Source organism: Anopheles bellator, chromosome 2 (genome assembly GCF_943735745.2).
Source record: "Anopheles bellator chromosome 2, idAnoBellAS_SP24_06.2, whole genome shotgun sequence".
NCBI classification, from domain to species: domain Eukaryota; kingdom Metazoa; phylum Arthropoda; class Insecta; order Diptera; family Culicidae; genus Anopheles; species Anopheles bellator.
The window spans coordinates 30,656,287-30,670,541 of record NC_071286.1 but is presented as its reverse complement, the minus strand read 5'-3'; the positions used below and the strand labels follow the sequence as shown (position 1 = coordinate 30,670,541).

The 14,255-nt window shown below is 47.3% G+C and overlaps 1 protein-coding gene across 3 annotated transcripts in view; it reads left to right on the top strand.

The window, feature by feature from the left end:
* Positions 1 to 14,255, top strand: part of LOC131211778 (uncharacterized) — a 91,795-nt gene that overhangs the window by 50,217 nt on the left and 27,323 nt on the right. The window contains exon 1 of one of the 3 annotated variants that reach the window (XM_058205388.1): positions 7,122 to 7,234. The exons of the other annotated variants lie outside the window; for them this stretch is intronic. The gene's annotated coding sequence lies outside the window, so the exon portion shown is untranslated. Of the gene's footprint in view, positions 1 to 7,121; positions 7,235 to 14,255 lie in introns of those variants that run through there. 3 annotated transcript variants of the gene reach the window in all.

Genomic DNA, 14,255 nt, shown 5'->3' with positions numbered 1-14,255 from the left:
CGCATTTTTGTCGAACTCAACCTCTGCGAAAGTGCTTCGAACCTGACGCCGCCGCCCTTCGGACCAATCTCTTGGGCACAGGCCCAGGAATGGGTGTTGCGCAGGTTGCATAATGGTGGGCCGTTTCTTTCAATGAACTAATCTTTTCAAGCTAATGAAACGGTGAGTTTCTCTCGGTGAGTTTGTAATTAAAGCAACTTAAAAGCATTACCTAAATTCTCGGTGTTTAATCTCCTGCTGCAGAGAGATTGGGTTGATGAAATATTCATCAGGGATCCATCGTGGATCCCTGCTGAGTATCGGGTTTCCCTTCCTTAAATGGCTTCATTTCATGTGCTCCTTTTGAAGCCTATCGCTGCGTACTGCGGTGTCGTAATTTCTGGTGAGTCCCGGTTTTCCACAACAGACACCCGTGTGTTTATCTTGCTACCCACCGAAGCTGCTGGCTTAATTCTCGGAGGGATTTATGGCCGCCAGTAACTGTCAACCCTTCCCTTATTAATAACACGCTCGCGCTGGGGGGGGTTCTACGGGAGAGATAGAGGGCTCTACGTTAAAACATTAATGACGCTTTGTGTGGAAACCCCACAAAAATTGCGGGACATTTTAACCACACCTAAAGCGACACAAACAAGGGAGAGATCGGGGTCGGAAAATCTGTCGGAAAATTGACAGAAACACGTGCTTTTTAATTGGTGCAGACCTGCGGCCACGAGCCCACTGATACCAATCGGCTGGCGACCAATCCTTTTTCTCTCCCCTCTACATTGCTGGGACACGGCGTTCCGGAGCCGTGTAGACTGAAGACTACCGTCGTCGTCATCGTCGGCTTCCGTTGAATAGCGATCCGGCCATCCCATGGGAACCGGGCTTCCGGATGTGGTGTTGCCTCCCCGTCGTTCTCGGGAAAAAGTCGACCGAAATCAAAAGACCGGTAACGACGATTTATGTTTTGTCGGTTTCTAGCCTGCCCATGTTTTTCCGACATCAAGGATACGGCAGGCCCACGCCACGGGGAAGTTTTGCAAACAGACGTCGCCACACACGCGCGGTACCGGAAGGTGTGCATTCTGGGATCGTCTGTTGACTTTTGGTCTCGACAGCGGGGTGAAAACTCAATTCGGCGGATAAAACGGCAGACAGTGGGGCCCACGCCGTCCATGCTCCCGGAGGGATTGATTTGCCACCCGGTACCTCGAGACGGTCTCGAGGCAAGGGTAAAATTATTGACATTTTGAAGGTAACCGCAACCGGTGGGTTGTGGTGGGCAACATATCGTACGCGCCTTACTCCGCACGGTGTTTGCCTTCGCCCGGACATCCCCCCAGCACGGTGCGAAGTGTAGAGTGGGATTTTACAGTCGATTTTCTACCTAAATCTCAGACTTCCCATTGGCAGCCGAGCAACGATCCTTGTTGGAAGCTGCTCGACGTTATCACCGATCCATCGGTCTCAGACATATGGCCGTGGCCACGGAGTCGCCTCACGTGAAGTAAATTCTAATGCCGGGCTCCATTGATCGCCATTGGGTGGTGGTGGGTCTGCCTGATGTTTGCCTCGAACAACGCCACCTGTTAGGGGCGAAGGATGGCGAGCTAGCCGGTAATCGTTAGCATAAGATAAACAGATGTTGTTACATCAAAGGAAGGTTGCGTCCACTTCCAAGGGCGAGTCGTTCCAATCGGTGCTTAACACGTTCTTTTGATTCGAGACCCCTGATATAGACCCCTTTGACAGAGTTCTTTGTGTGGTTGAAGAGGGCTAGTGATGAGTTACAGGCATCGGGAGTGCTTTAAGAACTTTAATGCTTTCGCGTGATGATGGTTTTTCGTTGTATTTCAACTTACACGGTACGCTGACTTTTATTAACGTGACGAGTTTTCTGTATTCTCTTTTATGATTTGTTGTATATTACGGTTCTTTTTGCTTTCATTTTTATAGGTTTTAAACTTTTGTGTTGCTTTTTCCCCTTCTGTTAATTTCTCATGTGTCATGTGGTTTCTGTATTATTTTATAACTCTAAGATTGTTATTCTTGTTGTCCTTTTTTTCTAAACCATTCATGTATTTAAATTTCCCATTATGAGCCTACAGTTTAAATATGATGAGCCTAACCAGTCAACACTAAACACATTGACATATCGATTTAATGAGCTAATGAGCATAATAACTTATCGCCCGGGCGCTCCAGACGACATCTGTGTTCCCCGCGCACACGATATTAGCTCGTGAATTGACGAATAAATTGTGGTTTTTGCCATATTACAAAAGTCATCTCACTGCGGCCGAGAGAAAGTGGTTTCAATCTCGCACCACCACGGCCATCATCAGCCGTCGAGCCCCGTGAGCACAAAGATGATGGGTCCTGATCTCCTGTGAATGGCGCTCCAACACTTTCGAGCAAAACTCTGTAGCAGAACGCATCAGCGCCGTTGCCAACGTTCCCGGGGTTAATCCCATGGCGTCAAATTTATGCTTTTATAGAAGCCTCACACTGAACGTCATGCAGATTCCGGGGGTGGTACATTCCTGCTAGACGCGCGCGCGCGCCTAGCACGTAAGCGCCAACATAAATTTGTACTTTTCGCTTTCCACCCAACCCCCGGTTGATCCCGGATTCAAACCCCTGCGCGGCCACCGAACAGACGAAGTTTATGCTGCAGTCGGGAGTTGTTCGTTATTTTTGTTTAGTGACTTCTGCCGGCGATGGCCACCCGGTGGTTGTTGCGCGATGTGGTGCCCCGTGGTGTGGATGATTTCGCCATTTTCTACATGGCTTGCTGTAGTCCCGGTCCTGTTGGCCCGAGAGAGCATAAAGTGTGCCCGGGCTGGGGATGAGTTTTTGGCGAATATATTCAAATCTTATGCTTCTTTCGGGAGCTCCTGCCGCAGCGCAGCACGTGGAAATGGAAAGTGTTAAACTGGTTTATCTCGCCAAAGGTGCAGACGGCGGACGAGCTGAAAAGTGAATCGGCGTGCCATGTTTCGTTGTTGTTGCGCCGTTCTGTTCCGCCCGGGCGTTCGTTACGATTAGGCGCCAAATTTATGTCACATTGTCGAGCCCCAGGTCACCGCAATTGTTGTCGTTCGCGGAAATGGTATATTTAAAGGCACTTAAACGAAAGTCCTGCCGCCCGACGACTTCCGACTCGGCGCCGGTAGAGGAGTTTCTTAAACTCGCGTTATGGTGGGATTAGTGAAAATTTATCACACTTTATCGCGCCCTTCGGTGGGCGAGATGGTAAGTTACGCGCTTCCCGAACGCTGCCATAAATTTAATTAATCCCCGCGAAGCTTTGATAGCGATGCTTTAATTACGCACAAGTTAAACATTGTAGTGTCGGTAAAAAGTGCGAGAAAAAGCGATACCATCAAATTAACCATTCGCCATGATAATTATTTCTGCCCGTCGGTCCCATTACTCTTGCTGGCACCAGCGTTTTAGCCTTTTTCTGCTCCCTCTGCCCCGCTCCGCTATCGCGCTTTGCATAATTCTCCAATTATGGTGACCCCATCGCTGGGGCGATCGAACAGCAATCGCGTGAAATAAGTGCCCCGATCCCGAGCCGTGACCAGGAATTGAGTAAAAACTTCACGGAAAAGGTCCACGCTAAGCTTTCAGCGCGAGAAAGAGAGATGCTAAAATTGAAAATCAAATAAGAGTAAAATCAATCGAAATCTCCCAGCGGGAGCGAGAGCGAAAGTGCCATTTTCCCGGCTGGTGGCCCGTCGGTGTGCCTGAGAAAAGCCGCCGCCGTCGCGCGACGTCGTCGTCAGTGAAATTGAAGCTCAAACGCCGCAAGACGCTCAGCGGCGGCCCAGCCTCGAGTCGTAAAATAATCGGCCATGTAATTTCATTAGCAGAAAAACGGTGTTCCCTTTCCCTTCGGGTGCGCCATTTTGTTTTTCTTGGTCCGTTTTCAGCACTGGTTGGGCCGTTTGTTTCGTTTCGATTTAATGTTTCTCGCCCCTTTTTTGTTTTGGGGCCCAGTTCGGTTTCCATCAGCTGATGCCTGAGCCGCGGTTGTTCCACATTTCGCTTTCGATTTCTAGTGCCGATTGGCGTAATGCATTTTCTACATCTTTTTTGTCGTATTTTCGCTCGTTTTTTTTTGTTTTTTTTTATGTAGTTGTAGTGCATTACTTCTAGATACCAAGGACGTGGGAGCATTTAAGGAATACTTCGACCGTTAAACGCTCAAAAAGGGTACTTCTTGTTAGTTATGCTGCGAAACGGCCACTATGCTGCAGTTAAAGCAAACAGCTTAGAAAGTTTATCCAGAAAATGAGCTCCCCACTGAAAACATTGTCTTTTCTGTCCAAACAAGCTTGCACAAATTGGTGGGGCCGGTCAGTGCCAAATTCCTTCCGAACGGCCTCAACCCTTCGACACACCCCAAAGTAATTTACCGAATGCCACAAATTGTGTCCCCGAAATTGGCCGTATGATTGGCATGAAAATGGAAATGAAAATTAGACCGAATTTGGGCTCGTTACCGGCGCCGGTGGCACCGTAATTCGTGATCGTGTATGCTGCCGAACTCGTGCTGCGGACTGCCTAACGAGCCACATCGCGACAGGATGACATTTCGACGATGGCGGATGATGCGTTCACTGCCTATGCTGCTACATGGGTCGCTAATGTTGCCGGTACCGGTTGTTGCTGCAAGTGTTCTACGTGGCTCTAACGATGACGATAATGATGATCATACCGATTATGCTGGTGTTGATCTGGTGATTGCCATCGCCAAAAGTGGGACACGTTTTTCGGCACAGTTTTCCCTCAGCAGTACCTTTGAATTACATCTATTTTCGTAATTTGCATAACATTTCTATAAGATTCGCTCGCGACTCGCAACGAATGCTTGAAAACGAATGCTACACGGGAGTAAGAAAATCAACTACGTTTGTCGAAAATTACCTCATGATGAATTAATTACAATCAATTAAATTGATCTTATTGTTAGGATAATTGAAAAAAATCGGTGTTTTCTCACAATTACTATAATAGTTTGTGCAATTTGCATTTAAGATCGAGGGTTTATGGACTGATTTTCAAAACCAATTATTTCTCATTTCACTTCGCAGTTGTTAAAGTTACTCCAGAGGCCACAAACCAATGGCGTGCTCAAAACATTAGCTAACTGAAAACGCACCCCTAACGCGGTTTAGAAACCTTTCGTTTTTGCTCCACTACGGTGATGCAAATACAGTGATAATAATTAAACAAGTTCGTAATCGGACACTTTCAACCGCAAACGACAAAATGCCGAGTCGCGGCGGTTAGTGACACATTTCCTCCCTCGACACTGCCTCTACAGAGTAGGTCAAACGGCATGCACTTTAAATTACGCCGCTGTCCTTTGCGGGCGGACGTTTTTATGCTTCCAATAGAAGGTGGTTTAGACTCTGTCTGTCTATGTGTGTGGCTACGGAGGGGCGAGCGAAACAATTCTACTCTGAAAGATCGCAAAAACCACCCCAAACACTGCGGTCGAGATCTGAATGTCTTCGGTCTGGCTCCGGTGCCCGTAATTATGCTGCCGTTTTTTGTTGCGGTTTTTATTGCGTCCGTGTTGCGAGACGGGCCCGCGCCCGTAACGTAACGCTGTAGTAATTGCGACTAATGAAATAATACTATGCTGACTGGCTGTAAGAATCGAAAGCCTGAATGATAATGTGGTTTTGTTTTCTTTCAAACTGGTCTCCCTATAAAATACATTTTTCAGCTGCGGGTGAGGCTCATGATTCGATGTTGTGACAGCATCGGAATCACCTGAACCAATATTTGGCTCAGGCTAACGTTTGGGTTGGCTAACAAAACATACTGAAGTTAGTCAGTTTGTGACAGATTAGATGGCTATGCTCGGAATATGAATTGGGAGCAACATCCCTTTCGGAATCATAATCTACAAGACTTCCCGTAGACAGGGAATGTTTGTAGAGTGCAAAACTGCCAAGACTAGACTTATTAGTATTCAAAATGGGTAGCGAACCGAAGATATCCTTGCAAAATGGAGACTAAACTATTCCGTTTGTGGCTCCTCCAATGCAGTCCTTCTTAGCCTTAGCGTAGCTCGATTCTGCCAACCTTCTGATAACTTTCGCTTGAAAGGACCACAATGTTTTCCTTGTCCTTCGCCATATCCTATCATAATAATTGTTGTCAACTTGCATCACTATCAAGCGGAAATGCATGCTGCCAATGCTTTCAGCTGAGTGTGCGTTGCCCTCGTTTCCGGAACATTTTAGATTCCAATTCCGTTATAGCTTCTGCACCTGACAGAGCATCTTGCTGGCGAGCTGAGTGAGTGTGACATAAAAAAAACACAATCATAATAAAGAATGGAGAAAAAATTGTTTACCTGTGTGTCATGCGCTCGTGCGAAGGGCGGAACCGGATGAGCAAATATTTTCTTAAGCACTCTACATCCTTCAGCCAGACCGGCAGCCCCGGAAGCCTTTCGGTTCATCATTTTATGCAACACCTTTCTACCACGAGTGTCGGTGTGCATCGTTCTTTCGACACGTAACTTGGTGCGAAACAATATGCATCCGTAGCCGGCAGGGCGATCAACTTTTCAATTCTGCTCCATCCTTGTTTTGCGGAAGCTATCATCGTTGTAGCTGTGGGGCCATTATTTGGGGTCATATGCTAAGCGAAGAACTTTTCTAACAAATTGGTGCCCATAACTTTCTCGAACAATCCTTTTAGGAACAGACTTTTTTGTAGTAAACATTCATGGTTAAAGTTCTCTTTTGCAATCCTTGCACACTACGAAGTATTCATAGCAGAATAAAGTAAAAAAACACCGAAACATAAGACACAAAAAGCAAAGTAGTCAAATACCTTAGTTCGGTATGGACCGTTACCGTTCTTTGTTTAGTTTGTGAAGAAAGAAATTCCTTTCGATTGCGCCCATCGATGCTGCTTCGATGCAGGGGACTTGTTACACGCATTAACATACCAACGAGAAGGTTACGAAAGAGCAACATACTTTACTTGCCCAACTGCGCGTCGACATCCTTCGCATCTTGGGCTGCCGACGTCGACCTTCGACTCGATCGACGAGTCGCTCTATGTACGCTGTGTCAAAGTGCACCGTCGGGCCAGTTCGGACCAAAGGTCCTGTGGTACGGTCGAACCTCGGCCACTGCCCAGGTCATGGTCGACACTAACGAGAAGCGCGCGACGTTACCGTGGAACGTGCCGTGGGGAAGCAGAGACACGTGTGGTTAAGTACACAGCGCTTCGTCAGCGTGAAACCGTTGTATGTCGGTTGCGCAATAGAAGTGTTCACACGTCCTACGCTGTGCAATGGTGGCAGTGTTTGTTTCGATTTGTGTTCTATTTGTACACCTGCACATCTTGAGTAAAGTGAAGATGCTACACCCCAGCGGCCCACGAAGATGATCCGTCGCGAGAGAGCTTCGTGCTCTTCGTTCTCTGAGCCATTCACGGGGTGTGTGTTTATACTAATTAAGCATCGCTTGGGGAACAAGATGTTATGACACATTTAATTAATTTTGCGCGATAAGCTTCGCTACCGGGCGGAAGGACGCCGGGGCCGATGTGGGGCCATGCCGTGACATGTTTGTTCAGCATGTCATTAGCTGAATTCTCAACTCGTTTTAGCAAATTGAGTTGTGTGTACAATCATTCGGCCCAAAATGCTTACTGAGTACACGAGACCTCGCGGCTGCACTGCTGATTTGGGTAATGGACTGATCGTGGAATTGGAATTTGAGAGCACTTCGGTTTAATTGGGTCAATGAGAGTTTGAAAACATTAACGGTTGGGCGTACATTTCACCCATTCGCTCTATTGTTCTTTTGTTTAATATGAAACTAAATTATTTGAATGAAATAGAAAAATGAATAAGTGAGCAGAAACATTAAAAGGAATTAACTAAAATAAATTTTCAAAGAAACGGAATATTAATAGAAACATGCCATGTGTACAATAATCGAATGCTGTCTTGCTCAAAGGATTATAATGAAGCTTGGAAGCAAACAACAGTTTCTGGTCCTAATGCGAATTAGATGATGCCCTTCACGATAGCCTCTGCGTACCTAGTTACGTTTCGAATTGGAACTTCTGACATGTGTTGAACAAGCGTAAATTATTATGCCAAGCACCAGTCCAATCATGAATGAAGTGCCTCTCGAGTAGAGGCACACCGTGCTTTGCCGTATGCTGGACCATGCTGCTCGATACCATCGATACTACCTATCGATGACCTATCGTCTAATTAAACGGTCTGGTTGCAGCGGCCGAGTTACAGTTTCCACTTCTACTCGAGAAATCAGGATCTGTGATTGCATGCAAACATAATCTCGTTTCGTTGGTGCTCCCCTCGTTGATTTTCTTGGACAGAACAAGGAAATCCCGTCAGAGGAGAGAAATCGATTTTAATGGCAATCGGTGCTGTTTGATGCCGGGCATCAAACAGCCTTTCAACGCCAGCGCGAAACGAGTTACGCTTTCTGCAGGGCGCCTGGCGACACGGGGACACGTAACGTATGTTAGGTTTTTTGGGGAAAATTCAATTTTCTCGTCCAATATTTGATCCATAGGCATGCATTCGGGCGACGGGCGTGGCCGTTAATAAACTGCTCCAATACGAAGGGCGTGGACCAGTTTGCGGAACCGATCAAGCATCGGGAAATGAGATGGGCCAGATATTGAAAATTAAAAAATCAAACACGAGATCGATATCAGCTTGCCGGTCGGTCGCGGCAGAAAGTAATGGAGTATGATAATCCACTTTGGTCGGTTGATTTTCTCTTGATTCAATCAACCACTTAGTGGACGAACTGTCGTCGTAAGTTTCGCTCCACGCTTCCGGGGCTTTCGGTCCACCGGAAAGGCAAATATCGCGCAAAAATTCGCGCCACGTATGACACATTTGAACTTTCAACCTTTTTAATGCGACTGAGCGTGCCGAGTTAATCTTGTTTGTTGAGTTTTGCTTGCGAGCTCGTGGGTCGTGGAGGAATAAACTTTAAATCTCGCTTTCGCTCTGGGTAGCAAGTGTCACCGGTCGCTAAATGTATGCTGCAATAATTGCGCCGCTTTGTCGGTTACGCAAGCGCTGTAGTGCTGAGGCCATAAATCATACGTCAAATAGGATTAAAATCATGCGACGACTAATTTATCGTCTTTCTTCTACCTATGGCCAGCCACGCCAGCAAGTGGCTGTGTCTACACCTGATTGAATCTTATCACATTTTTTCATGCTGCGTCCTTTTGTGGGGTTTCCTTCTTTGGAACGGGCTGTTGCTCTTCCCAAAGCATCGCGGCCACCAAACGCGAGGGCAAAACAGTCCAAGATTTTTGCACGCAGCCGCGACACTTGGCGTTGCGTTGTGTCTGCAGAATGCAAATTCCGGTAGCACGAAAAGTGTGGCACAAAATTTATGATCCCATTGTTGACGATATGACCTCCGCCTCGCAGCCTCGCAGTCTGCCCCGGGGGTTTGTTTATTCGACACACGCGCGCATAAAGACGACTTTTTTGTCGCTCCAATGTTAAATTCGTTCACAAAAAAAGGGAATAAATAAAGGAAGGTTACATAAAATAACTCTCCGCGGCTGGCAGTGTGAATTCCCTGGCTACGGTGACGGCGGAACGAATGCCATTTTCGGGACCTGCCTGGGAAGCGGCTGGCAATGTTGCATGAGGCCGTTTTTTCTTCTACCTTATGCCTTTACTATCGCGAGCCAAATCATGGTCGCGAGCATGCAAAATGATACCGAAGGGGAACGCAGCACGCCGGAGCGCCGGAGCTTGTTCGAACGGCGAAAGATGGCAAATAATGGCGCACATACAAGGGGACGGGGGTACCGCGGCCGTGTTTAAAATAAATGGAATTACCACTGTGCGAACGGGATGGTAAACAATGGTTAAATAAAAATTATCATGAGCAAATTAGTGTCGGGCCGGCCCGCTGTCTCTCACAGAGGCAGAAGAAAAATGGCACCGGTGCCGCCTGATGCCGTGAGTCGTGCCACATGTTGCGGCTCGAGACAAGAGTCTGGGTCTGTCAAAATATGACACAGTTTACGGTGGAGATACGCAAAAACCCGGTGTGACAGATGGGCGAGCGAGAGAAAGCTCCCATCTTGGGACTCATCCGGAATTCGCGGAACCGGATTTGCGGCACCGAGCATAAATCAAACGTGCATACGCTGACGCATCCCTCGTTTGATGGGGACCAGCCCTGAGTTGGGTGAAGCAGCAGCACCAGGTGAATCCGAAGGCCGCCTCGGTTTCTGCAGCAATTGGTCAGAGATTGTTTTTTCTTTTCCCGCCCGACTCGATGTTGTCTCGCGTTTTTAACGTTCGCTTTTTTACTCTTCTCAAAGTCAAATAAAACATGGCAGTGAAGGTGAATTTTACTGCCGTTTTTTCCGGCCGTTTTTTAGGAGGAGATGCCGGCCCCGGGCCGTTTGCAGAAAGTTTGCAAACGCGCTCCGCTTTATGTTGGTTTCTCATGCTTCATTTGGCGACTTTTACAACTATCAACCTCTTACATCGCGCGACTCGGATAGCCGTAAAGTGAGAGAAACGGTTTTATCTGGCACGATGCCGGAACGCTTATCTCTTCCCAGAGCGAGTGAGCGAGAGAGAGTAACATATGTATTTTATGATCTTTCTTTTATGTTTCCGTGTTGCTACTGCTATTTCGCCGACCGAATGCGGAAGCATAACTGTTTTTATTGGGTGAAGGGGAGTTTGCTGTTTAGCCAGTATTTTGAGCTATGAAATCGCATGTTTTCCGTTGAAACCTTGCGCGAAGTGCCTCGAATGGGCTATTTTAGGGAAGGAATAAAACGAGACCGGAGTAGATGCTTCCGACTGTCCTCTTGTTAGGCATTCAGCGGAGCGTCTTTTTCGAATCTCCTCTAATGGATCCACTTTCGGCTGGCAGCAATCCGTCGGACAAACGAAGAGAAACAGAACAAGTAAGTACCGAAGTGCATCTTTAAAGTGCAAGTCCGTCACTGGTGGTGTATAATGCGTCTCCTAAGCGCAATCGTTCGGTGTCGTAAAATGGCACAAAAAATTCAACACATTACAGAAGCGTTGAGCAGATAACCCACGCCCGCGAGCGGAGTAAAATCATGCTACTCCATAAAACGATTGCTCCCGTTTTTACAACTCAAGAAGAGCGCCTCCGATGCAAGGGGAAAAGAACGGCACCACAGAATAGACCAACCAACGAGCATGGAAAGCGGGAAAATCTTTTCCGTGGATCCCTCCCGTCGGCGGCGAAACAATATCTCCGTCCCGTACCGAACCCGAAGCAATCTCAGCCGCACTAAATTGGCGCATTTGTATTCGAGGCACGGCCGGGGTGTATGAGTGGAGCCAACGATATGCTGCAATATGCTGCTTTATGTTGGCCGCAAAAACAGAACACGCCAACGGGACTGGCTTCGCCGCCACGCCACGCGGTTATTTGTGGTTCGATCGGACGAGCATCTTCGAAGCGGTTGTTTGTGCAAAACTTCTTCCTAGTTTGCGCAAGTACGGCTCTTGGCGGCGTTTTGGAAGGAAACAGATGTAAGAGGAAAAATGTTAAGCGATATGCGGGCTCTACTGGGAGCGGAGTTTTATACAGAGACCCCCGGCTTTCTCAATGTAATGGAAAACGTTGTCTGTTTTTATAATCAACCACATTCGGTCGGTCGGTTGCTAATAGTGTAGAATTAATTCCCGGCGGATTCCTAGCTGATGCTGCATAATTTGCTGCATAAAGGACTGCCCAAGTCTCAGAATGCATAATAATGCTTTCGTTATGCTTTGGCGGAAGTTTTCCCAAAAAAGAAAATTAACTTTTCACTTGTTAAAGTGGTTCTTACGCGTTCCATCGGATCCCGACGGAGCATATAGAACCGAGTTAATTGCTGTCGCAGCGTGTTCTGTTCTTCTGAACAAAGTTCCCTGTGGATTGCACCAGCAAAGTGTTAGCTGATTTTACAGCATCCCATTCAGTTCCTTATTCTTTTTATCCTTTTTCTTTTGTAAAATAATCTGTGCTGTCGCAGCATAGTTAAAGCAAAGGCTGTACAAAATTCTTGGACCATCATCACGTCGTCTGACATCTTTGGGTGGAAGCTTGGTGGCTAATTCAGCTGTGATTAAATAATTACATCCTCTTGGCATGGATCGACTTAACTGGCTTCATATTCACGAAACACACGCAACGGTTCACGCCACGGTTACGGACCGGTTCTTGAAGCATTTCAGAAACACCCCAAACCCGTGTAGAAGACAAACGTGGCCGCCGGGAAGCCTTTGGAGGAAGTAATTATAGTCCTCCGGTGCGTATCAAATCTTGCCTGCCTGCCAGGGCAGTTGTGGTGCTACACGATACGCTGGAAGCACCCGGCGGGTGCCAATAATTGTAACGTTAACATTATCCGGCCTACCACCGCAGGACAACCGGACCACCCGAGGTAGGTGGTGTCGGGACGTCCCGTACTATTTCACCGCCGACACCGGCACCACTCGAGATAGGATTAAAAGTAACGCATCGATGGATTTAATTAAAGTATCACTGAGGACGAATAAATGAATCTGCTGGTGGGGAAATCTATTAAATTCGCCCCCCATGATGATGATGATGATGATGAGGCCACTGCCTGCTTTGGAGGGAAATTCGAGACGACTCAATAGCCGGCCGTGATTGGGATTCCACTCGGTTTCGGTCGACCGGCTGCAGGGGTTGTGCCCTTTGTGTATGTGCCATTTATGTCACCTACAATGTTGGCCGCCCCTGAAGACGTCGCGTCGGGAATTTACATCTCACTCACCGGCTGGCGGTGACTTCTAACCGAAGCCGCCCCCCCAAAAGTGGCACAAGGCGTCAACGGTTCCCCACAATCAGGCGACGCTTTCTCGTCCCATTCTCATTAGTGTCTTCCCGGCCGACGTGGTCGACAACGACGACGACAACGAACAATTCTTCACTGGCCCTGGTGGTGCACCATAATTTCGTCCTTCAACGGGCTGAGTTATGATATAGGAAAATCTCATTACCCCCGAAAGCCGATCCGCGCCCGGCGTCCATTTTTTATCGATGAAGGAGAGCTGTTTCCACGACGGGCGACTTGACTTTCGCTAGAAAGTTATCACCCAACATTAGAGCAGCTGCAGCAGGAATGCATCCGTGGGCCGCCTGTTCTGTACGACGGCGCCATCTTCATCATCCGTGGCACCATTTATCATTTGCCGCTCGCGCGGCGAGATGAAAATTGCTTACGCTTTTCCGCTCATCACGAGGAAATCCTCCGCGCGAGAGCTTGAAGGAAAAATTGCTGCCTTTTCTGAAGGGCCAATTGTTGCCTTTGCGGTTTTCGGTATGAAAAGCTTGGCACTGGCGCGATTCGATGCCGGTGTTGGTGTGTCTTCATTTGCTCAGATCGACTGATGTGGCCCATCAATCGGTGTTGATTCGTCAAGCCATCTGGGTCAGCAGTGCTTGGTTCTGCGTTCGGCATTCGCGGCTCGTTAGCGTGCGGCACTCGCGGCTCAGAAACCACGAATGCAATATGTTTCTTCTTTTCTTGCAATATTCTACTCCATTGGTGCCAATGCAACCAATCCGCTGCTGTAGGTGTTTGCACGCTTTGCGGTTTTAGTTTGATTGGCTGGGCCACTTGTCAGGTGAATGGTTGGCTAGAAGTGCTCGTTCCTTTTTATACTACAGTTAGTCTTTATTTCCTTTTTCTTTGGCTTTTTTACATAGTTTGCCACCTTATTTTTTTTTAAACTACAACTTTTGTTTAAGTTTCGATTATTTTCTCTTAGCTTTTCATCAATTTGGTCGATCACGAGAATATATACCTTTTTCATTTCTTTTCTATTTCTTTTACTACTGTATAGCCTCTTTTACTATGTTTTTCAAGTTATTCTGAATTTCTTTAATGGTGTATGTTTTTTTTTTTATTTAAAATCCAATCGTTTCTGATGCTGCATCGAATTGACCTGGGAGCCAACAAATCTTTCAAAGTAATCCCATCAGTCAGGGTTTTGTCAGCCACCGCATGTCGGTTATGGTGCAGTTTTGTGGCACATCACACGATACGTGGTAGGCACCCCAACCATAAACTATACATTCCGATCGTACATTTGCATACGCATCGGCGAACTATACATCAGAACACCGATTGATCGGCTGATCGATTTATGACCACCGAGTGACGGATGGAGCTCAATTGCCGTTCTTTTCTGTACCTCGGCTTTG